The following is a 26,376-nucleotide window of genomic DNA, read 5'->3' on the forward strand; positions in this document are numbered from 1 at the left end:
TTTTTCTTTCAAGACTTGGACTGAATTCTGGTTTGATCTTAATATTAACTCTTAGTTACCTGGGCTATGGTCGAAGGTTTGTGTGCATTACTGGCACAGTTTTACAGCAACAGTTAGATCAATATAGTAGTAATAGGCTTTCTCTAGAGTGGTCTAGGACTTTCTCTACAGTGGGATTTAGATTCCAGCTCATTTAAATACCTTTATATATAAAAACTTAAATTCATTCATTCTTTTTCAGGAAAGGATGTGCTTAAATAAATCCCACTAGGGAAAATGAGAATTAAGCATATGTTTAAGCTATTTGCTGAACACGCTTTAAATCAAGTAAGAAGTCAATGTAATAATCCTGTCCTGGACTTGCAACAGGATTGTTTGCAGCTGAAGAATTCAAACCATAATGGTAACAACTACCCAGTTAGGCACAAAAGCCATCATACCTGAAAATTTCCCAAAGGAGTTTGGGTGTTCTGCATGATAAAACTCATTGAAACAGGTGAAGGAACCACTCCTCTTTCATCTGTTTTCCCTGGTTTTGGACAAGGTTGCCCATACTGTTTGGTCCAAACAGACCAAGGTCTGCACCATAACATCCCAAATTTTCTGTCATGAAAATAAAAATTCAGCAATCTGAATAATTTGTGCATCTTTGTATATATTCACTGCCCCATAATTTATTCTTAGTTTACTATTCATTTGTTTATTATTCATCTGGAAACTACAGACTGCTATCTGCGACTGCTGCTTGTGAAAGTGGGGGAGTGTGGGGCAAGTGTACATCCTGCAAGCAGTGAGTGGTCTTCCAAATTATTTGCACTGTGTGCACTTGACCCACCTTCATGCCTCATCAAGTAGATTTTGCATTGTATCAAAACCCTGCAAAGCCAGTTTGACCAGAGGTGACAGTGGGATGGTAAGGCCTCTCTCTAACACTGTCTACTGCCTGAAGAGTTATTGACTGTCTGTAGCCTTACCAACAAAGCTAAGCAGTAGAATCCTGCTAAGAAAGATAAAAGATTCTTACAGCCCAATCCTAATCCCCCTTGACCCACCACAGGCCTCCCTGTGCCAGCTCAAAGTGTTGCAAACCGTAAGACACAGTTTGCACTTACAAAGGGGCCAAGAGGGTTGAAAGAGAAGCCCCCGCTGGCTTAGCCAGGCCGAATTCTAACCCTGCACCAGCCAGCACAGGTAAGTGTGTGCCACATGGCAAGGGGGGGTGAGAGGGTGGTCCAGAGGCGAGGTGGGGTGTTTTGGGGTGGGAGCAGTTCACTCCAAGGAGCTAGCAACTGCCACTGCAGGGCAACTGAGAAGGAAGGGGAACCTTGATCCCTCACAGGAATCATTAGGAGACAGAAGTAAGAGCATGGAACTGTACAAGTAGGTATGGAATCAGCCAGTAGGCTGATTTATCGGCTATAGAAGGGCCAGGTTTCTGACATCACTGAGCCCAGCTAGCTAGCCAGCAAACATGTAACTGAGGCATTTCTTGCCTCCAGCGTCACCTCTTGATGGTTTCTAGTAAAGATGGGGATTCCCCTCCATCCTGTCATTGCCCTTCAGGAACAGTCAGCAGGTCCTATTGAGGAAATTGCTATAGGATCAACTATCCATATATATCCTAACCTACTTGTATACCTCTTCATCAACCGTTACATGACTACTGAACCACTTCCTGATCATAACAATCAGTTAAAATATTCAGAATGTTACAGTTCATTTTACCAGAACATTCTATAGTCATCTGGTTTCTCAATGATTTACCGGTAACCTCTTCAAGGTGCATCAGTTCATGACCCTCTTTCTCCCATGTTTTCTTGCATGCAGAATAGAACTACCATTGTTCCGATTATCTAGACCTCCTGGTCACAGAATGTCCATGACTTGTGCACCTCCTGCAAGGATTTCTGACCAGTCAAAACAGGCTGCCTTTTGAGATCTGAAGTCTCAAGAATGTTCGCAATGAACTTAATAGTCACTCTGTTAATGGCCTGGTTGACTCCTAGAGTTTGTCACAATACTCATGGCCAAAGGTTATAAGCTCTTATAAGAGTAACAACTATCTCTTCAAGAGGCTGTAGATCTCCAAGCTCATCTGGTACTATATATATGGCAAACTAGAATGAATGAATGCGAAAGACCAACAAGGAATGCAAAACGCAAAAGGTCTCCAAATTTTTATATCAAAACAAAAGTCCAAAGATTGCTTGGGTTCACAAAACTAAATGCATGGCTGTTGGTTTTCAATCAGGAAAAACTTAGTTCAAAACTGCTAATTATGCAAGACAGAAGAGTCCAGCTGCTCAAACAACTGAACAAAAATGCGTATCTTGCAATAGCCACCTTGTGCTATTATTGTTAGCTAGTAATTCAGCAGCAAATGGTAGCAGAGAAAGGAGGATTCCTCTTACATCACCATTTAATTTATGCATGCCCAGGGGAGTGGGTGCAGTCAGTCTCAAAGCTAAAGCTCGACTGCTATGTCAGCAACTATAAGCCCTCTACAAATTGATGCCCTTGTAGACTTTTACCCAGCTAGTGATGCCTGGCAGAATCTGCTGTAGTTTATTACATCCTTGAAAAAGAGCTGGTTTTGTGTGCAGTAGAGCTACTTCAGCCTGAGCTTCTCTACTTGAAAGCTAAGCATCCTTTAGACCCCACAAAAACTACATCATTGTTCTCCTTTCAAACGTAGTTGGCTTAAGTAAGCTTTCTGAACAGAATGCCACTTATGTTCTTTCACAGCCGTCTCCAAAGTTGACACCACCGTGTGTCGGCAAAGGCTTCCCAGCCTCTCCACACGCTCCCAGTCCTTGCCATCAGACACTTCTGCCCGGAAATCCAGGCACAAAGCTTACTGGGGCATCAGAAGTAGCTGGACGCGACAAGGAATAGGAATGCATGGAGGCACTTTGTGGGGGTTCCTCCATGGAACGGTAAGCACCGTTCACATGGGGGAGGGCTTAGGAAGGGCGGTAGATTTGGCCTGTGGGTTGGAGTCTGGAGAGCCCTGTTCTTTCGCCTTCCATATAGAAAAACCTCAGTGTTGGAAGAAGCATGTGCCTTATAATTTATGGGTGTTATCCAAAAAAATTTAGTCATGACTAAGTTCCTCTGAAATGAATGCAACTTAAGATAATCAAAATTAATTCATCTTATCATTTCAATGGTGCTCCATCATGACCAATTTTCTAGGACAATGATTCTCAAACTTTTTTTTTTTAATGATTTGGGCAGCAGTGCTCCCCTCCAAGTAGCAGCTTATTTAACCCTTGATGCACATAGCTTAATTTGCCCTGACAATTTTGCCCCACCAAAATTGGGGTTACAACCACCTGGTGGGTCCTAGACCCACAGTTTGAGAACCACTGTATCTAGGATATAAACCTATGACTAGATGTACAAGTATTTCTTTTCAACCCAGATGTATGCCTCAAGAAGTCGATATTTACAGTGTTTAAGTCTCAGGGTGGAAGAAGCACTTGTAGTATCATTGATACATTATGGGGAACACACTTTTCCAAAACAAACCCAAGAAGCAGGAAGCAAAAGATAGTAGATTAGGTACTAAAAACAAGACAAAAAAGGAACAAACCCAGGGCAAGCCAGCATGGAACAATCTGGTTCCACCACTACTGCAGCCAGGCATGCCAATCTGAAAACGACTGGCAGATGACTGGTAACTCAAAGCTGCAGAAAAGGGCGGAACATTACAGAGTAGTCTGAAATCACAGATAATGGCACTGCCAAAAAAAGTGAGAGGGTCATCATGCAATCCAATGCTGTGGATTTTGTTGTACTTTCCCACAATTTCTGAATATTCATTTGATAAATTCCTCAATAGACAGGATGATTGGCACATGCCCAGGACAAAATCTTTGCCTACACGGTTGAGAGCATTTAATAAGGAACTGCTTTGTTAGGGGAATGCATTTCAGCTTCTTTGAGCACTCCTTGTTATCCCTTGGGACCAAATCATAAAATAATAACCAAAAAATAAAAATTCAATGGTTAGCAAGGGGGCTCAGGACTACCATTAAATGTAGATGCTAATGCCTGCTTCCCAACTGCACACTGGTGACTAAAACATTAAGACAAAATTCATACACAAGTAAACCAGGGGAGACTTGGAACGCACTCTTTGGGCTCATGAGTAAAATATGCAGCGGACTATCCTCTTTGCAATTCCGATCATGCAAGTGACATGCAGGAGCACTTTCAGTGAATGGAAAGCGTAATCAGAAAGAAGACCTGAAATTACTCGCTTTCACTATTCTTTTTTTCAGTAAAGAGCTCTTATAAAAGTCACAGTTAAACTTCTCTTTCTGCAGGGACTTGTGTTCAAGATGGAGAATTCTGAGTAATGGATACCCATATCAACTTCAGGTCTAGTATTCAATAGTTTGGTGGGAGTTGAGACACACACACACACACACACACACACACACACACACACACACAGAGAGAGAGAGAGAGAGAGAGAGAGAGAGACAGACAGACAGACAGACAGACAGACAGACCCCTTTCAAGGCTCCCAGCCTATTTTGTAACTCAAAAGAGCATCATTGTAAGTTCTTGTTTCAGTTTTATTTTAATCAGTCTCCATTATGTTGTAAACTCACAAAAAACAATTAATTTGCTCAATTTTTATCCAGTCTTTCACTCAAAAGGGGGACATCCAAGGTAGCTTACAACTATAATACAGTAAATCAAAATATAACAGTAGATATTACAGTAAATATACAAAATATATTGCAATAAAACAGCAAAATATAATACAGTAAAATAGCATAAAATATCAACAGTGCTATAATAAACCAATTAACAGCTCAAAACCCAGCATAAAAATACAGCAGGAGAAACAAATGAAACATCAATCAAGCAGCAGTATAAAACAAACCAGCACAATAAATCCCTCATCAAGGCGTTCATTTTCTTATCATGTCACTTGTAACAGGATCATAGAACAGAATTTTTCTGAGTGCTGAACCGTAGGCTCCAATTGGTCAAATCCGTATCAATGTGAAAACCAACCTGGGCAGTGTTAATATAGTTCAGCAGCCTCAAGGCTTCATTACTCAAGGATGGAGTAGGACTCGCCCAAGGCTGCAAGTCTATGTGCCAGCGTACAGCCTGGAATTAAAAATAAAATAAGATCAGCACAGGTAAGAATAAAACTTCAGTATGTTCTTTTTTGTAAGTGGAAAAAAACATTCCCAAAACCCAATGAGTTGAGTTTAACAGTGTTACAAAAATAATAATAAAGCAGCAGGCAAAAATCTATGCCATAAACACTCCAAAGTCAGTGAAGCTGAAAACTCAGCTCAGGGCAACTTCTCAGACCAAACTTTTTCATTCAGAGACAGGCTCTCGTAAATCACCATCAAGATTTAAACAGCCATTTTCCACCTCTTCCCATCTCATGACACACTGACAAGAACATAACATAAGAACATAAGAACAGCCCCACTGGATCAGGCCATAGGCCCATCTAGTCCAGCTTCCTGTATCTCACAGCGGCCCACCAAATGCCCCAGGGAGCACACCAGATAACAAGAGACCTCGTCCTGGTGCTCTCCCCTACATCTGGCATTCTGACTTAACCCATTCCTAAAATCAGGAGGTTGCGCATACACATCATGGCTTGTACCCCATAATGGATTTTTCCTCCAGAAACTCGTCCAATCCCCTTTTAAAGGCGTCTAGGCTAGACGCCAGCACCACATCCTGTGGCAAGGAGTTCCACAGACTGACCACGCGCTGAGTAAAGAAATATTTTCTTTTGTCTGTCCTAACCCGCCCAACACTCAATTTTAGTGGATGTCCCCTGGTTCTGGTATTATGTGAGAGTGTAAAGAGCATCTCCCTATCTACTCTGTCCATCCCCTGCATAATTTTGTATGTCTCAATCATGTCCCCCCTCAAGCGTCTCTTTTCTAGGCTGAAGAGGCCCAAACGCCGTAGCCTTTCCTCATAAGGAAGGTGCCCCAGCCCCGTAATCAGCTTAGTCGCTCTCTTTTGCACCTTTTCCATTTCCACTATGTCTTTTTTGAGATGCGGCGACCAGAACTGGACACAATACTCCAGGTGTGGCCTTACCATCGATTTGTACAACGGCATTATAATATTAGCCGTTTTGTTCTCAATACCCTTCCTAATGATCCCAAGCATAGAATTGGCCTTCTTCACTGCCGCCGCACATTGGGTCGACACTTTCATCGACCTGTCCACCACCACCCCAAGATCTCTCTCCTGATCTGTCACAGACAGCTCAGAACCCATCAGCCTATATCTAAAGTTTTGATTTTTTGCCCCAATGTGCATGACTTTACACTTACTGACATTGAAGCGCATCTGCCATTTTGCTGCCCATTCTGCCAGTCTGGAGAGATCCTTCTGGAGCTCCTCACAATCACTTCTGGTCTTCACCACTCGGAAAAGTTTGGTGTCGTCTGCAAACTTAGCCACTTCACTGCTCAGCCCTGTCTCCAGGTCATTTATGAAGAGGTTGAAAAGCACCGGTCCCAGGACAGATCCTTGGGGCACACCGCTTTTCACCTCTCTCCATTGTGAAAATTGCCCATTGACACCCACTCTCTGCTTCCTGGCCTCCAACCAGTTCTCAATCCACGAGAGGACCTGTCCTCTAATTCCCTGACTGTGGAGTTTTTTCAGTAGCCTTTGGTGAGGGACCGTGTCAAATGCCTTCTGAAAGTCCAGATATATAATGTCCACGGGTTCTCCCGCATCCACATGCCTGTTGACCTTTTCAAAGAATTCTATAAGGTTTGTGAGGCAAGACTTACCCTTACAGAAGCCATGCTGACTCTCCCTCAGCAAGGCCTGTTCATCTATGTGTTTTGAGATCCTATCTTTGATGAGGCATTCCACCATCTTACCCGGTATGGATGTTAGGCTGACCGGCCTATAGTTTCCCGGGTCCCCCCTCTTTCCCTTTTTAAAAATAGGCGTGACATTTGCTATCCTCCAATCTTCTGGTACCGTGGCCGTTTTGAGGGACAAGTTGCATACCTTAGTCAAGAGATCTGCAACTTCATTCTTCAATTCCTTAATAACCCTTGGGTGTATGCCATCAGGGCCCGGTGACTTATTGATCTTTAATTTATCAATGAGGTCTGAAACATCTTCTCTTTTAACCTCTATCTGACTTAACTCCTCGGTTAGGAGGGGCCGTTCGGGCAGCGGTATCTGCCTGAGGTCTTCTGCCGTGAAGACAGATGCAAAGAACTCATTTAATTTCTCCGCCATCTCTAAGTCTCCTTTTATCTCCCCTTTCCCTCCCTCACCATCCAGAGGGCCAACCGCTTCTCTGGCGGGTTTCCTGCTTCTAACATATTTGAAGAAGCTTTTATTATTCCCCTTAATGTTGCTGGCCATGCGTTCCTCATAGTCTCGCTTGGCCTCCCCTATCACCTTCTTACATTTCTTTTGCCACAGTTTATGTTCCTTTTTATTCTCTTCATCAGGGCAAGACTTCCATTTACGGAAGGAAGCTTCCTTGCCCTTCACAGCCTCTCTAACTTGGCTGGTTAGCCATGCGGGCACTCTCCTGGATTTAGTGGAACCCTTCTTTCTTTGCGGTATACACCTCTGCTGGGCCTCTATTACTGTTGTTTTAAGCAGCCTCCATGCACTCTGGAGAGACTGGACTCTTTTTACCCTCCCTTTCAACCTCCTTCTAACCAGCCTCCTCATTTGAGGGAAGTCCGCCCGTCGGAAGTCAAGGGTTTTTGTTAGAGATTTGCCTGGTATTCTTCCCCCAACGTGCACGTCAAAACGTATCGCAGCATGATCACTGTTCCCCAATGGCTCAGTAACGTTTACATCTCTAACCAGGTCCTGCGTACCGCACAAAATTAAATCCAGAGTCACCTGTCCTCTGGTGGGCTCCTTGACTAGCTGATCTAAGCCACAGTCATTTAGCACGTCAAGAAATCCGGTTTCCTTATCGTGACCAGAACACAAATTGACCCAGTCAATATGAGGATAATTGAAGTCCCCCATGATTACAACCCTGTCCTTCCTTGTCACCTCCCTGATCTGTTTCCTCATTTCAAGGTCCCCATCAGATTTCTGGTCTGGAGGACGATAGCACGCCCCCAGTATTACATCGCTGCACAAGCCTGGTAATTTAACCCACAGAGATTCTACGGTGGAGTCGGACCCACCTTCAATCTCTACTTTGCTGGATTCTATCCCTTCCTTAACATAAAGGGCCACCCCACCTCCAACACGCCCCTGCCTGTCCCTCCTGTAGAGTTTATAGCCCGGGATTGCGGTATCCCACTGATTCTCCGCATTCCACCAGGTTTCCGTTATGCCCACTATGTCAATATTTTCCCTTGTCACCAGACATTCCAGTTCTCCCACCTTTGCTCGTAGACTTCGGGCATTCGCATAAAAGCATTTATACACAGAATGCCCCAGGATGGGCTGCTTATTCGCTCCTTTGTCCCCGCATCCTCTCATTGTGCCAAACCGTCTATCACATCCCATCACCCTACCTTTCCCAATTTCTTCTCCTACCCTGCCTTTGTCTTGTTGTTCTCTAACCTCCCCATCCTCATCCCATAGGGATGAGGAGTCCCGAACCGGATGCCCCTCGGCTCCTGTCGGCCTTCCCCCAGGGATCAGTTTAAAAGCTGCTCTGCCACCTTTTTAATGTTATGCGCCAGCAGTCTGGTTCCATTCTGGTTCAAATGGAGCCCGTCCCTCTTGTACAGGCCCCGCTTGTCCCAAAACGTTCCCCAGTGCCTAACGAATCTAAACCCCTCCTCCCTACACCACCGTCTCATCCACGCATTGAGACCCCTGATCTCCGCCTGCCTAGCTGGCCCTGCGCGTGGAACAGGTAGCACTTCAGAGAACGCTACCTTTGAGGTCCTGGCTTTCAGCTTCCTGCCTAAAAACCTAAATTTGGCCTCCAGGACCTCCCAGCTACACTTGCCCACGTCGTTGGTGCCGACATGCACCACAGCCGCTACCTCTCCCCCAGCACTGTCTACTAGCCTGTCTAGACGAGAAGTGATGTCCGCAACCTTCGCACCAGGCAGGCAAGTCACCATGCGGTCCTCACATCCGTCGCAAACCCCCCTCTCTATGTTTCTAATAATCGAATCCCCCACTACAAGAAGCCCCCGACCCCCCTCCCGCCGAGGAGTATCCCGAGTGCGCTCGGATACGGGCCCATCCCTGGAGAAGGGATCCCCCCTAGGGGATTGTTTCCCTCCTCTCCAGGACGACGTCCTCCAGTCCCGAGACTTCCCACCCGGGCAGCCGAGGAGCTGCACGCCTGAGGTTGGGACGAAGCCTGATCGTCCCCGGAAGTCTCCCCACGGTCCTCCTCTGGCTGCCTGCGCTTCTCCAGGTCGGCCACCAAGGCTTCAAGGGAGCGGACGTGTTCCCTGAGAGCCTGGAGCTCCTTGCACCGAGGACACACCCATGACTTATGCCCCAGAGGCATATAATCATACATGTGGCACTCAATGCAGAACACTGGATAGCCCCCACCCTGCTGCTGGCTGTCTGACTGCATAGCTTTTTTGTTGTTGTTGTTGTTGTTTTATTTATGGGTCCTTTTAAAAACCGTACACTGGATAGCAGCCCTCTTCTCAAGGGAAGAGGAAGGGCAGTGTATGGGGCCCTGGCCTCCTCGCCCTGCTGCTGAACTCGCCCAGATGCTAAACTCTTGTGCCTTACCTGGCACTTAGTTCCCAGAGGCACTGGGTTCCCAGAGGCCACACGCGTCTGCAGAGAGCCTCACGCGATGGCCCGCCTAGCTTTATACTCCTGGCTGGCTCCTCCCCTCTCCTTCCTTCCTGATTGAAAGGGGGCTGGCCTTCCCAGGTGAGCTTACAAAAGCTCAGGAAGGCAAATGGCTGCTGATGGGCGTGACCTACTCTGCAGGCTCCTGAATGGACTGCTTGGATTAGCCTACTGGGGCTCTTAATGGGTTGGGAATTGGCCCTTCCTAGGTCCTTTCCCTCCTAGTTCTGTTCTCTTAGGCTGGACTGTTTTTGTAACCTCAAGCTAGTTTTTATTTGGGTTTGTTTAATTATTTATTGCTCACTAGATCCTGTGTCCCAATTTACTGACCTGTTTAGGTTATGTTCTAACTTAGATTAGGTTTAACCTGGGTTAAGTATAGGTTTAATTTAAACAAGTAGAAAACCTGCTTTTCACTTTATCCTCCTCCCTTCCTTCGATTAAGTGCTACCTTAGGTGCAGCTAAGGCACACCTAAGGCACACCATCATTTTTTTTTTCTAATTGACAAGCACACCATGCTACTGGTGTGGGGCTCACAACCGCCCTACTAATAAATTACCCTCCCCCACAGCACACTGGTTGAAAATCACTGATCTAGAAGCTGGCAAAAGTTTCTCTTCATAATTATTCACAACTTGACAGACACAGGCTGGATTCAGATGCAATACTAAATCATGAAGAACTGATGCATTAGCTTCAGGTTGAGCACCCCTCCACCCCAACACTCTCCTCCATCAAGAGGACAAATCAGCTGCTTCCATTCCTGGACAAGCTACAAACTGTTATTTGTCAATTGTCCAACAAATTGGGGTTTATTCTAACCACAGTTCAGGAACAAGCCAGAGTCATTTGCTAGCTTAATCATGGTTTAAGGGTTATTTCTGAACTCACCCAAGGATATGCAAAGAATTCAGAAATGACTTGCCATACCCTTTCCTCATAAATCTTGCCCCCAATAAAATTTTAGACACTGGGTGACAGATTGCAACTATTTGTTCTCCTTGGATACCCTTGTGCCTAGTGTTCTTGCAAGAATACCCCTATAATGGCATAAGCTTCTTCCACATCTATCCTTGGCAGCCATAAACTTTAGTAGAGACTGAGGGGCTAATCCTATCCAACTTTCCAGCACTGGTGCCACCTCAGTGCAGCCCTGAGGTAAGGGAACAAATGTTCCCATACCTTGAAGAGGCCTCCCCACCACAGGATGCAGTGCATGCCCCATTTGCACAGCTGTACCGGCACTGGAAAATTGGGTAGGATCGGACCCTGAAGCATTCTGCACATCTAGACTGAAGGTTAGAAGCTACATGCACCTCATCTCCATGTGCCTTGGAGAGATGTATATACCTTGAAAAGGACAATAGTGACATCCTGTCTGAAGCAGTTGTTTATACACACACGTTTATTCTGCACCTGCAGGTAAGTTCTTTTATTCCCCTTGCTTCTCAAGTCCATTCTGGGTATTCAGAAAGAGGCACTGCTATTAACCATAGTAAATATACAGGTATTCTCATTTTTTCCCCCTCTAGCACAGTGTTTCTCAAACTGTGGGTCAGGACCCACTAAGTGGGTCATGAGCCAATTTCAGATGGGTCCCCATTCATTTCAATATTTTATTTTTAATATATTAGACTGGTACATGACTGCATTTGGAGAAATGTTACAGATCTGTACTTTGAATAGGCTATATGTATATGCTTTTAACAATGATAGTTACTCCTGGGTAAATGTGGGCAGGATTGCAGACTAGGATTGTGAAAAATGTTCCTGCTTGATGATGTCACTTTCAGTCATGACATCACTTCCAGTGGGTCCTGACAGATTCTCATTCTAAACACTCTAAACATTCTAAACACATTCTCAACACTAAATGCTTGAGAACCACTGCTCTAACAAAAGCTAGTTTCTTTTTGCTTCATTCTTCTGCATGAAGCCTGTCACTGGTAATCTGCATGAAGCCTGTCACTATCAGCTCAAACCCTCAGAGATTCTGTCAGTCTAGTAAACACCACACAAAGTTGAATAAGAAAGAATTTGAGGATGTGCACGTTCATAACAAAAGGAATTTGATTCTGTCCCTACAATCCCTTCTCTTGTTGCTTCTGTCTATTGTGCCCATGCTAGAAGGATAAAAAGCCAGCTTTCCCCCCTTCAAAAATACATAAAATATGTTGACTTAAAATAAGGTGAATTCTTTGTTGCAAAAGTGTTTTGAAAAGTGTTCAATTTGTTCAAGAATCTCATTCTTTTTATTAGAGGGGAAAATAGCTTTTCCTTGCTTTGACTATTCATGGCCAGTTTAGCATCTTAGGGAGCAATCCTAACCCACTTTCCAGCACTGGCTTAAGGGGAATGCAGCTCCCAGGTAAGGGAACAGATATTCCCTTACTTTGAGGAGGCCCCCCTGAGTGCCATCCAACTGCAGGATGAAGCACACGTCTCATTGGCATTGCTATGCCAGCGGTGGAAAGTGGGTTAGGATTTGGGCCTTAGAGACTCACATGCTTAGAGACCTTTCATGCTGTTGCCATGATGCTCCTAGACAGTGTGAATGGGCTCATTATACAGAAGCAAGGGAGTGGTGCAGGGGAGGAGAAGAAATGGAACATCTGAAGTAGAAGTCATAATCCCTCCTTCTGAATTTTTTGCAGCATCCAACAGCACCCAGAAGAACGCTGACAGGATTATTTCTTTGTTTTTTTTCATAAACAGAAAAAATGTGTCAATTTCAAAGATCCTTGTTTCACTTGCAACACTAAACACATGACTCACGGGACCCCTTACTCTAAATTCTGTACAACTGAGTTCATGGTGATGGTAGTCTTAAGTCTGCCACAGATGTGCAGCTACAGAAAGACACCCTAGTGAATATTACAGCAAAGCTTTCCCAAACTGGACAGAGAGTGAAAAAAAATCACGGAGTGAAAAGGTCAAAGTTCAGAGACAAAAAAGTAATGGGAATGAGACCAAATCCATAGTGGTGAATGGACAGCATGAGTCATATTTTTGCAGCATAAATAAACCCAGTTGTTGGGAGCCAAGTATGAGGCTTTTTATTCATTAAGGTTCTGTTCCAAAGTTGTGGAGAGATTATGAAAAGAACATTTTAGAAAACTTTTTCATTCACAGCCAGAACGTAGACGAAGGTTTTCCATCACTTAAATTGTCCTTTTGGATTCTCTTCACTTTCTGTTCCTAGTCAATGAATGAACTTGTATGTCCTTCAAAACCAAAGCTAAAACTTGTGGCATCCATCTCTGCTCTCTCATTGCTAAGCAATCATGAGGAATACTAGGCGGACCCTTTGGGAGGGAGAAGCACGGAGTCTTCCACAAGCATTTGAATCTTTCCTGTGATTAAGCAGCATTTGTGAGACCTTGAAAGCTGGAAATCCAACAGATCAGAAGGCCGAATTAGAACTGGCAATATTTTCCCAAGCAAAAACCAACAACACAAAGACAGATGTGCCCAGCTAATTCAGAAATTTATCTCTGCTAGCACATCTGCGTTTATTTTATATTCATACATATTGCTATCAGTGAGAGGAGGACAATGTGCGATGAACTACACCTCTATCTTTGTTACTTTATGAAGACTTTTTTTTTTTACATTCTCCATTTTCTAAGCAGAAGTTAGTTCCAGGGCAACTCCTAGAGGCACAGTTCCTTTTACTAGAGACCAGTGGTGTTTTGTGATATCTGCTTATTTACAAAGAAATAGGTTCAGCAAGGGAGGTGAGAAAGAAAACATAAAAGCTAGTAGTGCCAAAGCAACATCAGCGCCCTCAAAATAAACCCAGCAGCTTGGTAGGTACCAAGACCCAGGTGCTCTGTGACTGCTTCTGGCCTCCCAGCTCCAAAACCTCAAAACCGCTTTTCCTCTCTGTCAAATTTCAAACAGCCCAAACCGATCCTTTCAAGCAACCAATAAACTCTGTAAGTGACTTCAATTTTTAGATAAAGACCAGCTTGACAGTCTATTAAAGAAATACTTGCTGTTCACCACCAACTATTTGAGCCTATCTGAGCGTTTTAGAAAGAGAGGGCTATCAGAGAGCTGGTATAACCCAGTGGCCAAGGCTGTGATCTGTACATGCTTACCTGGACCTGAGTTCCATTAAACTCAGTGATGTTACTTCTAAGTAAACATAAGAGTGCACTGTTAAGAGACTGGGCTGCAAATCAGAAAACTCCAGGTTAGAATCCCACCTCTGCTATGAACTCACTGGGCAGCCTTCAACAAATCACCCATTTTCAGTCTCAGCTCTCTAGCTGCAATATGGGGATAACAATACTCCCCTTGCAGGGTTGTTGTAAGAACCAATTCAAGATTACCCATGTGAAGCACTTTGAGCACACAGAAAGCACTATTAAAATAATGCTTAACATCACTTTTATTTACCGTAACAGAAAAGCATGGCCCCCATCACAACTTTGTGTCAAAGTTCATTGTTATTTTGTACTTTATATATATTTTCTAAATTAAAACAAATCAAATTATTGTAATTCCTTAAAATAAGTCATCACTGATGTGGCTCCAGTGAATTCCCTTGCAAGCACCTGAGGCTGCAGCACTGATAGGTATGGACCTGATTTGACCCTTACAGAAAACACCAGAAGCCTCATATGATACCTGAAAATAATAAAAGGTTTTTAAAAGAAAAGGGAGAAGAAATTGTGCCACCACCACCCCAGATCAGTCTTATTATTGGACGTACAGCAACAATTGAACTAGGCATATCCTTGTTCATCGCTCTGCAGTGCAAGTCAGTTCCACTTCTGCCCTGTTGCAGCTGCATACCAGACTTCCAGGACGATGTCCCTACGATGAGGGCTTTCAAGCATAAGGGTGAAGGGCCTTATCAAACCCTGCCAAAACCTCAATATGGCCTATGGACCCCAATCTCACCTCAAAACCCAGTGTGATATGAGAGACATTCTCTCCCTTTTTTCCAAGTCCTTTGTTGGTTAAGAGAGGGATCATTGGGAACCACAAATTACAGCTGGGTAGTTTGCCAAGACAAAATGTGCGAGTCCCTAAACATGACAGTGGCAAGATTTCAACAGAGTAAGAATTTAAACACAGACCTGCAGACTTACTGCCCAATATCCTAATGATTAGAACTTAACTATAGTTCCTTTGAGAGTTAAGAAACACATCCAACTAGATTGTTGGTTTCTAAAGCACAAGCATCTTCTCCACAAATTCCATTCCCCAGATATGAGCCAGCTGCATAAAGAGGCAACACTGTTTGAGAAGCTGAAACACCACTATAAAAAAAATCATAAAAGCTTATGCCTGCATTTTACATCTCATATTTTTTTCCTTCATACAGTATTCACATAAGCATCCCATCAATGATAGCCACAGTCTTGAAAAACCCATAGTAAAACTCAGCGTTGGAAACATTACACCTGAGTGCTTTTTTATAGATGAGGACTCACACACAAGGGTTTTAGCGATCAGTGATACAAAAGTCATGGCAAGAGATTCAAGGCAGGCCTTTTTCAATCAGAAGGAAGACAAAAAGAGTGCAAATCTCATGCACTTTCATGAGTGGCAGTGGAAGTTAAATACATTTTTCAGAAAAAGAAAAAAAAAGAAGTGTAAGTAAGAAGCCAACTGAGTATGCTTAAATCCCATAGAATTTAAATGAAAAGTGCTGCACAGCACACTGTTTAAATTCTACTGAGCTTTCTAGGACTTGCATACTTTATATTACTGGATTGCTCCCATAGTAGATAATATATCTGAAAACAGAGCATGTTTTATAGTTGTCTCTGTCTAAGAGAGCATGTAACTGTAGAATTCCTCAGAACTCATGTAGATTTCACACTGTGAAAGAGGTTCTATTTGACTTTTTTATGTATCATGTGGATAAATGAGGTTGACCGTCCAAAATCAAAGAAAAATAAAAACAGTATCAAGAGGAATATCATCAAAACAATGTAAATGTGTTCATAGGTGCAAATTTCAAATAAGGTCACCAAAATGGGAGGTGCTCCTGGCACTCAAAGCAGTTTCAGTTTGCTACCTAGCAGTTTCTGTTTGCTACTGGCAATCCTGGCCCCTGTGCCACTGGGGGCCAGGGCCACAGAGTGCTGCCCTGCCTGCACCCCTAGGGGCTTTCCGAGGGCCTTTAAACCCTGAAAACCAAAAGTGGGGTTTAAAGGCTTTTTGGAGGCCCCTGGACTGGGGTGGGAGGGAGGGGAGGGGAGGAAGGTGGTGCTGCCCCCAGAGGCGTGGTGCCCTGGGGTATTTGTCCCCCTTGCCCCTCCAGGAACACCACTGCTACATAGTTGCTATCTCAAGGCATTTTTTATTTCTTTACTGTCTCCATCTGCACTTTAACAATACTATATTGACTGCTACATAAAAACACTTATACAAACCCCATTTGCTAAAAGGCATTCTCTTCCAAGACTCTCATTTCGAGTCTATTTAATATCCAGAACCATAAGGTCTGATTTTTCTAGCTGTGTTTTCTTTGAACAAATGAGACAGTAATCTATGCTGATGTTCCCCTAGAGAACACTTTCTCTTTCAGTATATGTGCCCTTTAAATAATCTGCCCAATTAATGCGGCCTCATGAGTCCTTCATCTGAAAGAATAAACTAATACTAATAAGGCATTCAAGGGCATCTTACAAGTAGGGTATGTCACCAGAATAAGAGGCTACGGGAATTTTTGGGCACCAAAAGTATTGCTCCCCTCCTGCTTCTCAGCAATCTCACATACTTTGACACAAATATCCTCCAGTATCTCCGTTTTGGAAGTACAATACTCCCCCACCACACACACACACACACACAACTCCATCTTCAGTCTCATTGAACTCCACACATGGAAGCATATATTGTATTGGCAACCTTCAGTCTCGAAAGACTATGGTATCGCGCTCTGAAAGGTGGTTCTGGCACAGCGTCTAGTGTGGCTGAAAAGGCCAATCCGGGAGTGACAATCCCTTCCACACCGGGAGCAAGTGCAGTCTGTCCCTGGTCTGTCTCCCTGGCTATGGGCCTTCCTTCTTTGCCTCTTAGCCTCAGACTGTTGGCAAAGTGTCTCTTCAAACTGGGAAAGGCCATGCTGCACAGCCTGCCTCCAAGCGGGCCGCTCAGAGGCCAGGGTTTCCCACTTGTTGAGGTCCATCCCTAAGGCCTTCAGATCCCTCTTGCAGATGTCCTTGTATCGCAGCTGTGGTCTACCTGTAGGGCGCTTTCCTTGCACGAGTTCTCCATAGAGGAGATCCTTTGGGATCCGGCCATCATCCATTCTCACGACATGACCAAGCCAACGCAGGCGTCTCTGTTTCAGCAGTGAATACATGCTAGGGATTCCAGCACGTTCCAGGACTGTGTTGTTTGGAACTTTGTCCTGCCAGGTGATGCCGAGGATGCGTCGGAGGCAGCGCATGTGGAAAGCGCTCAGTTTCCTCTCCTGTTGTGGGCGAAGAGTCCATGACTCGCTGCAGTACAGAAGTGTACTCAGGATGCAAGCTCTGTAGACCTGGATCTTGGTATGTTCCGTCAGCTTCTTGTTGGACCAGACTCTCTTTGTGAGTCTGGAAAACGTGGTAGCTGCTTTACCGATGCGCCTGTTTAGCTCGGCATCGAGAGAATGAGTGTCGGAGATCGTTGAGCCAAGGTACACAAAGTCATGGACAACCTCCAGTTCATGCTCAGAGATTGTAATGCAGGGAGGTGAGTCCACATCCTGAACCATGACCTGTGTTTTCTTCAGGCTGATTGTCAGTCCAAAATCTTGGCAGGCCTTGCTAAAACGATCCATGAGCTGCTGGAGATCTTTGGCAGAGTGGGTAGTGACAGCTGCATCGTCGGCAAAGAGGAAGTCACGCAGACATTTCAGCTGGACTTTGGATTTTGCTCTCAGTCTGGAGAGGTTGAAGAGCTTTCCGTCTGATCTGGTCCGGAGATAGATGCCTTCTGTTGCAGTTCCAAAGGCCTGCTTCAGCAGGACAGCGAAGAAAATCCCAAACAAGGTTGGTGCAAGAACACAGCCCTGCTTCACTCCGCTTCGGATGTCAAAAGGGTCTGATGTGGAGCCATCGAAGACAACAGTGCCCTTCATGTCCTTGTGGAAGGATCTGATGATGCTGAGGAGCCAGGGTGGACATCCAATCTTGGGGAGAATCTTGAAGAGGCCGTCTCTGCTGACCAGGTCGAAAGCCTTTGTGAGATCTATGAAGGCTATAAAGAGTGGCTGTCGTTGTTCCCTGCATTTCTCCTGCAGTTGTCTAAGGGAGAATACCATATCAGTGGTGGACCTGTTGGCTCGGAATCCACACTGCGATTCTGGATAGACGCTCTCTGCAAGTACCTGGAGCCTCTTTAGTACAACTCGGGCAAACAGCTTTCCTACAACGCTAAGGAGAGAGATGCCGCGGTAGTTGTTGCAGTCACCCCTGTCACCTTTGTTCTTGTACAGCGTGATGATGTTTGCATCCCTCATGTCTTGAGGTACTCCACCTTCTCTCCAGCAGAGACAGAGGATTTCATGCAGCTCAGTGACGATGATCTCTTTGCAGCATTTTAGGACTTCAGCAGGGATGCTGTCTTTTCCAGGTGCCTTGCCAAAGGCAAGGGAGTCCAGGGCCACGTGAAGTTCTTCTAGGGTTGGTTCACTGTCAAGCTCTTCCAGCACAGGCAGGCACTCAATGTTGTTCAGTGCTTCTTCGGTGACTACATTTTCTCTGGAATATAGCTCAGAGTAGTGCTGCACCCAGCGTTCCATCTGCTGCGCCCGATCCTGGATGACCTCGCCTGTGGCAGACTTCAGAGGGGCAATTTTCTTCTGTGTTGGACCTAGGGCCTGCTTGATACCATCATACATCCCCTTGATGTTGCCCGTGTCAGCTGCTATCTGTATCTCGGAACAGAGCTGGAGCCAGTAGTCGTTAGCACATCTCCTGGCAGTCTGTTGGACTTTGCTGCGAGCAGTTCGGAGGACCTGCAGGTTGCACTCACTGGGACAGACCTTGTATGCTGCTTGAGCTCTCCTCTTTTCCTCAATGACTGGTGTCAACTCCTCAGAGTGGGCTTCAAACCAGTCTGCCGCCTTGTTGGTCTTCTTGCCGAATATGGACAAGGCGGTGTTGTAAACGGTATTCTTGAAATGTTCCCATCTGTTGGATGCGTTTGCGTCGGCCGGGCCTGGAAGAGATTCCTCAAGCGCTTGTGCAAATTCCTCCACTTTTCTCTGATCCCGGGTCTTGCTGGTATCAATGCGAGGTCTTCCTTCCTTTTTCGTGTGATACAGTCGCTTTGTTTGCAGTTTCACTCTGCTGCACACCAGGGAGTGGTCAGTGTCGCAGGCAGCACCATGATAACTGCGTGTGATCTTGTGGCTATGGAAGCATAGCCACAAGGATATCCCACACAAACTTATTCAGAAGTACGCCCTTCTGAAGTCAATGGGCTGCTTCAAATGTGATCAGTTTTATCCAGGACAGCAAATCTGTGGGCTTGTTCTCACCTGTGAGCACTAAGGGGGCAAGCTATTCAGTGTGAGAAAACACTTGCAACTTTTGATTAGCAAAAGTTTGGCTAGCCTCCTATTAACCACCTATTTCCAGGCAGACTTAACTAAGTCCTGTACTTCTTACAGCTGGCATTTGTGTTGGTTTGATTGTAACCAGCCAAATTTTATTGAGCAGAAGTAACAAGTTCAGAGAATTTTTGCAAACAGAATAGTTTTTCCCCTGAATGCAATCTCAGATTTCAAAAATGCACTGGGAAATAGAAACATTCTAACAATCAGTTGGACAACCTCAGCAACGACAACAGCAAACTTGGAGGACCTCAGGGGCTGTGGTCATTAAATGCACTTCCTTGATATCAGAGTTTTCTCAGAAATTGTACATTGAGTAACATTTGACAGCTACAATGGTCTGTGCAAAAGCATCTGGGGTAAGGTTTTTGCTTTCCCCAAGTTATATTCCACATATTAGCATTGCTGTTGAAATATAAGTGACATGGGGAGCATCTACTTTCTGACTGCAAAATCATTCTTCCACCATCAAAGCAATATTCAGTTCTATCTTCTAAAAAGCTGGGGTTCTCAAGCATTGCATGAAACTCTCTTAATGGACACTGAAGTAAGGCAAAATAGCTTTATCTAAGCCTGCACTGTCTGCCAAGGTGCCTACAAGTTTTCAGAGCAAGATCTATTAGATCACTGCAAAATGGGAGCTAGTGAGAACAGGCCTAATTAGCCAAACTGGCAACTTACTCCCGTGGTGGTTACAGTGGCAGGCCTGGGGAAGGCAAAGGGGACAAAAGCTCCAAGGGCCACACCTGCTGCTTCACCTCCACCTGCCCTTTGGAGACAGTCTGTGGGCAGGCAAAGCCCCGCATGGTGCTCTGAAGTGTTCTGAAGTGCTTGAAAAGCCTTCTGGTGTGATTTTAAAGAGTACTCCTGGTTTTGTCAGGAAATCGGAAGTACTGTTTAAGATCACACCAGATGTCTCAAGGCTTTTTGCACAACGTTCTGTGCACCTAGGTAAGTATTCCCGGGGGGGGGGTGCTGTAATGCTGGGGGGGCAGCATGTTGTGAACCTGTGCCCTGGAGTGGCATAGAGGCCAAGTCCATAACTGGGTAGTCAGTTTTATTATTGGAATAATAAAATAATGTATACTGATGTGTGAACCACTCTAGCCTTTAACCACCTCACCTGATGGCCATAAAGTTGCTGTCATCCTCCAACGTCTACTAAAGAGCAAACATATTTTACCCCTACATATTAAGGCTGGTACCGTTTTGTCAGATTGCTTGAATGCAGAGGTTGAGGAATTATCCCTTTTCCCTGGAACAGCTGGAAGGGTGAAGTATCTGCAGGCAGATTTTGCTGTGGATATATCTACAGTCAGTCCTCATTATCCACTAGGGTAGGTTCCTGGAAAATCTAGCAGATACCAAATCACTGAGTTTATCAGGAAAATGAGATTCAGTTCCAGGGGATCCTTTCTACCATACACTCCTTGAACTTTATGAACCTGAATCTTAACTTGAAGTCTATGGGGCTGGGTGATAGTGAGGGCTCATCAACATCTCCAACATCTGATGCTTCCTCCTCCATGTTGGCTATCCCTCAACTTGTTAAAGATTGTTGGCCCAACAATGAGGCCTCAGAGTTCAACAGTTGGGAGAAGGTTGCTTCATCCATCTTCCTCCACCACCTGTCTCTTGCTTGCCCCAGCCCCAGAGCAATCCTCAGACTTCCAGAGACCTCTCATCGTCATCCTCTCATCATCATCATCACCAAGAATTGTGAAGTTTCAGCTGGAATCCCCAAGATGGTGCTCAAGACATTGGGGCAAATCTGGAAGCGGACACAAATGTATCCAGTTCTCCACAGGCCAATACCAATGCCCAGCAGGTGGAAAATTGACCCAATCCAGACAACCTTCTTTAAAAAAAAAAAAAAAAAGGCACATAATTGGCTGGACGTGATTATCATAACCCCCTCCTTCATCAGCCATATATTGTATAGGCATCTTTCTTTCTCCTGCATAATGCTGGCATTTCCTTTTGTCTGTGAGGAGGCCGCTGTCCCTCCTCCTCCTCCTCCTGCAACCTCTCTCACCCCCACCCACCAGCTTGCTCATAGTATCTGATTGTATCACTACTTCAACCTGCGGGTTCCAACCCCAATAGAATCATGAAGCCTCATTGGAGAGGTCACAGCAACCTTTCAAAGCCTCTGCAAGAGAGGGCTTAGATCCAATCCAATAACAGTACTACCTCAGCGAAACCAACTTCTTGATAGAATCCTGCACAGCCTCTTCTCGCTGTCTTGCCCTGCAGCTCTTAAGGCTAGCTCTGCTCAGGCAGCTACCTCAGATTTGTTGTAAAGTCACAAGAGGCAGGGGTAAATGGGGTGGGCAGGAGCGGGGGGGGGGAGCGGATTGGCAGTGGATTCCAGTCTCATTTCTGTAGTACAAAAAACGTTGAAGGCCACTGCTTTACAGCTGAGATCCAAAGAGCTCCTTGGTCCACAGAAGGGACTTGCACAATACTGAAACTTTCCCCCCCTTTGAATAGCTGATTCACATGCTGTAAAACAGTTTACTATGGAGCAGGGGCAAGCTCCTGCTGGTCAAGAAAAATAAGTCAAATTACTATTTCTTAGCCGTCCTAGGGCTTGGGGATTGAATTTCATCGTTCTTTGAAACTTAGCCAAGAGCTTCAGCATAGAAGCTGCCACCATGTAATCCAAATGGTGGCTTCTTCACACTCATCACTACATGGATCCTCTATATTCCACTGAAAAACTCCACAGCACCTTCCACAAGGAACAACCACCATTTGCATGTTAGTTTTCAACAAGATTGGAATGATGCAGGAGCCTTGGGTGCCCTTTGGGGAGAAACGCAGAATACAAATCTAATAAAAGAAAGAAAGAAATGCATGTGATAAGCTGTAGTGGATGAGGCATGGAGCAATAAACATTCAGAATCAGCTTCAGCATGCAAAACACAACATCCAGACTGGCCTTACAACACTGGCAAATCACAGATGATTAAACGCTATAATGGCCTTGTCAAGGAAAGGGACTCCCGTAAAAAGGCCAGCAGACCAAGAAGAGTAGTACCTAGTGGTTAGCACACACACACCCCTTCCTGCTCCCTACTTTTCCATTACTGGGTCAGCAGCTGAATGGGGGGGGGGGGAAATCCTATACAATGTCACCAACCCATGCTACATAGACCAGCCAAAGAGAGAGTCATCTCAAAAAAACCCTCCTCCCAGTAGAGCACAGAACCTCAGGGGTTCTTATTAAAAATCAAACCCACAGTAATACTGAATTACCTGTAAACACAGACCAGGCAAAACAAGGGTCAAAATGCAAATAGTTTATTCGAAATCCAAAAGAAAAGGGAATTAAACAAAACAAGAAAAAGAAAGGTGGTGATAAAAGTACAAGCAGGTTGATTGAAAATGCCTGAGCTTGGCTGAAGTGTAAAAAGAAAAGCTTTCATTAAATGGATGCTGTAACTATTAATGCTCAGCAGATGAAGTTGGGATGCTACTCAAAACTCTCAGCCCACAGTCATCCCGCCTCTGCAATGCATTGCTAGCAGGTGAAGCCTGCAAGTGGGCTGGCTGGAAAAGAACACACAAAGCAACAATAAAGTCCCAGATCACTAGCCAGGCAGTCCCTACCTTAAGCTACTTACATTGCTCAAGGAAGCCCCAGTCTTTGCACTTGTGCGTGAGCAAGCAGATGATCCTCTCTGAACACCCAACAAATGATTCATTTAGGTGACCGGCAGAGAATAACCAATACTTTTTGTGGGCAGGAAATACAGAACTTTGCCTTGATGATGTTATCAAGTTACCTGATTGGAGGAGTGGAACCCACCTAGTTACCCCATCCTACCCTCCTTGATCAGGTTTGATTGCTCCAATCACAAGTACATGCCAATGCTGGAAAGAGGAAGCCATGCCAGACAGAAAGTGAAGCTGAATCCTCAAACCCAGGTGCTTTATATCTAGTAACAGGGTTTCACACAGAAAAAGGGCAAAGGCTGCCTGCAAAATGATACCTCAATAGCTTTTAGCTGCTGATCTTATACAGGGGCTTATAGGAAGTTAAAAGCATTCAGAAACATAGAAAAGTTAGCAAATAATGGGGGGAAAAAAGGACATTAATTGCAGTCATACAAACTCATTTGCCTTCAGCCTAATAAACCCACCTAGGACTTATAAATAAAAGAACTGAAACATTAAAAACAAGAATATCCATATATATGCAGGATCTATACTGTATCTTTCCCCCCTACTTTCAGAAAAGGATACGGCTTAATTTCAATACTGTTTCCATATTCATTTAATAGGTAGTGCAGTGGTATTCAAACTGGGGTGTTGTGACGCCCCAGCCTATGGGTCCTGGCCTCTTCCCCCTTAAGGGGCGGGGGCAGCCAGGAGACAGGGGGAAGGCAGTGCTGTGATTCGCAGGATCGCGCCGCTCAGGAGGGCTGCAGGGGCTTGGATGCATTTGCCCAAGCCTCCTGCAGTCTCACAGGGGTGCGGGGAGCCCTGCACAACCTTCAGCAGGGCTCCCCAGGTCAAAAAAAGTGAAAGCAGAGCGATCGCGCCCCGCTCTCCAAAACCAGAAGCAGAACACGATCACTCCGCTTTCCCATCTGATGGCTGCTGCAGGGACTGGTGAGTGCATCCCAGTCCCTGCAGCCCCCTGAGCAACACGATCCTGGGGATTGTGTCGCTGCCTTCTCCCTGCCCCTGCTGCCTCCCCCCCGCCCCTGCAAAGACTTACTGCGGGTTTCAAACTCCCTCTGAGTTTGAAAACCGCAGAGGTAGTGCAATAATCATGATCAGTATCCAGTTTTTTTACAGGATGGCTTTTTTCATTTCTATCTATGCCTTCATTTCAAAAGTTAGTTATTCAGGCAAATATTCCCCAATCATAGCTTACTAAAGCAGAATACATTTGTCATTCTCTGCTTCCCCCACACCATCTCTGTAACATTTTCTTTTTGGCAAACACACTCAATATCAGCTTGCAACTATAATACAAAACATTCTCAGTCTCCTCCGTGCTGCCAACACCTCTTCTGCTTTCAAGGCAGATGAATACAGGAGAAAGGCAAACACAATCTCTGGTCATTTTATAAAGAGCAAAAACAGAATTTTGCTAATTGATTCTCTAATCACTTTTTGGTATTCTGACCAAGAGGACTATAGCTGGTGTGTGTTAAGGAACACCAATAAAATGATAAATATTTGTGAGCTATGGAAACAAGCAACTTCCCAGTTCTTGTCTCCAACTTTTGATTTATTGAGAATATTGCTATTTTCTTTTGGAATTGTACGATCTTATCTGCATTCATTATAAGCTTAGCATCTTTGGTGTATATGTGCTGCAGTTTATCCACTTAAATTCAAGCATATAAGGATACCCCAGAGCAGTTCATATGCCCAGAAAGTTGGGCAGTACCTTACACTAAAACAATCAGGACACACTTTATTTACCTGTATTTCTAGGCCTAACACACTGGCCAGTATTTTTCTGACCTGGATGGTTTTTACCTCTCCTGACTGGTTGCCAGAATTTTCATTGGCACTGCCAGAATTTTAAGTATAGGGCCTGTTTATCTTTGCTTCCATTACACAGGCGTACAAAACTGAGGGTCAGAAAAGTTTTTCCCAAACTTTATGGTGGTTTGATATGAATTTGGGATGCTGATTCCAAAAATGGCATCCGTTTTGCCCTATCACATCTAGTTTTGGAGATATAGTATAGCCTCATTAGTGAATGACACAAGAAGTTTCCTCATGAGGAAGCCATGGTGTAGGCTTCCTTATGAGGAAGCTGCTTGAACCATTAACTAAAGAGGCTATGCTGTATTTCCAAAACTAGATAGGGCAAAACGGATGCCATATTTGGAATCAGCACCCCAAATACACCCAGGAATTGGTATAACATTTAAGGAAGTAAAATGTGTTTTGGCCTGTGTTACAGTTATAAACTCCCAGTAAAAAATCCAGTCAGCAGTATGAACCTGTTGTTATGGCCCTTTCTATGCATTGTCACTCTTGGTTCCAACTACAGGTCCAGCCTTGTTATACACGGATTTTTGATACACAGATTTGACTCAACACAAATGGCCCCTGCAAATAAGAAGGAATATGCTGATCCCTGAAGGGAAAAAATGCACCACTTTCAAATCACAGTTTTAAAAACTGCCTTTTACTGTTGCACAGAGACAGTCATACAAGTGATTACAGGTATAACCTAAGTATCCACAGATTTTTTTATCTCAAAGCTGATGAAAGGGCCCTTTAAATTAAAGGAAAACAGTCCTTTAATAATGCCAGAGAGGGCAACAGGCTGACAATTCATCAATCATTCTCTCTGCAGGCTTCACTCCTCCCTTCCCCCTGAAGGGAGGCTAAATGGCAGCGGTTATCACCTTCTCCATTCTTTCCCCCTTGCTGGGGCTCCTGGTGAAGGGAGGGATTGCTGTCTCCTAGTGAAGCCTAAGTGCCTGGAGAGACACTGATTGCCTCTATGTGCATCACAAAGGTCAGCAAGGCTGTTTTTAAATCACCAGAGCAAAGAAACTTTGTTTTTTAAAATTGATTTGCTATCCACATGAGTGCTTGGAATGGAACCCTCGTGAATAATGAGGCTCAACCTGTACTGGTCTTTTCTATCCCTGCCCCAACGTACCTCTAGTCCACCAGCCCTGGTGCATCAAAGGTAACACATAAAAAATGGAGCTGGAGTGGGTCATGATCATCAGCACACCAGCTTGACCCATTCTTGACCCACAACTGCTTGACAAAGGTGTAAGCAGTTTCCTTTCACTGGTATTTAGGATCTGCACTGGATCCTGTGAAACACACTGATATGCTTACATTATCTTTTGTAGACACTGGCAGTGTCCAAAACATTCCATTCTATTTCCAGAATATCCCCAGATGTGGGGATTCAAACAAAGTTTGCTTGTATTTTTGCAGAAAGTGTGGTACCAAAACAGCCACAAGAAATAACCATTTATTCTGGATATGCATTATATCCCGAGTACAAATTCATCAATA

This window comes from Tiliqua scincoides, chromosome 1, assembly GCF_035046505.1.
Source record: "Tiliqua scincoides isolate rTilSci1 chromosome 1, rTilSci1.hap2, whole genome shotgun sequence".
NCBI classification, from domain to species: Eukaryota; Metazoa; Chordata; class Lepidosauria; order Squamata; family Scincidae; genus Tiliqua; species Tiliqua scincoides.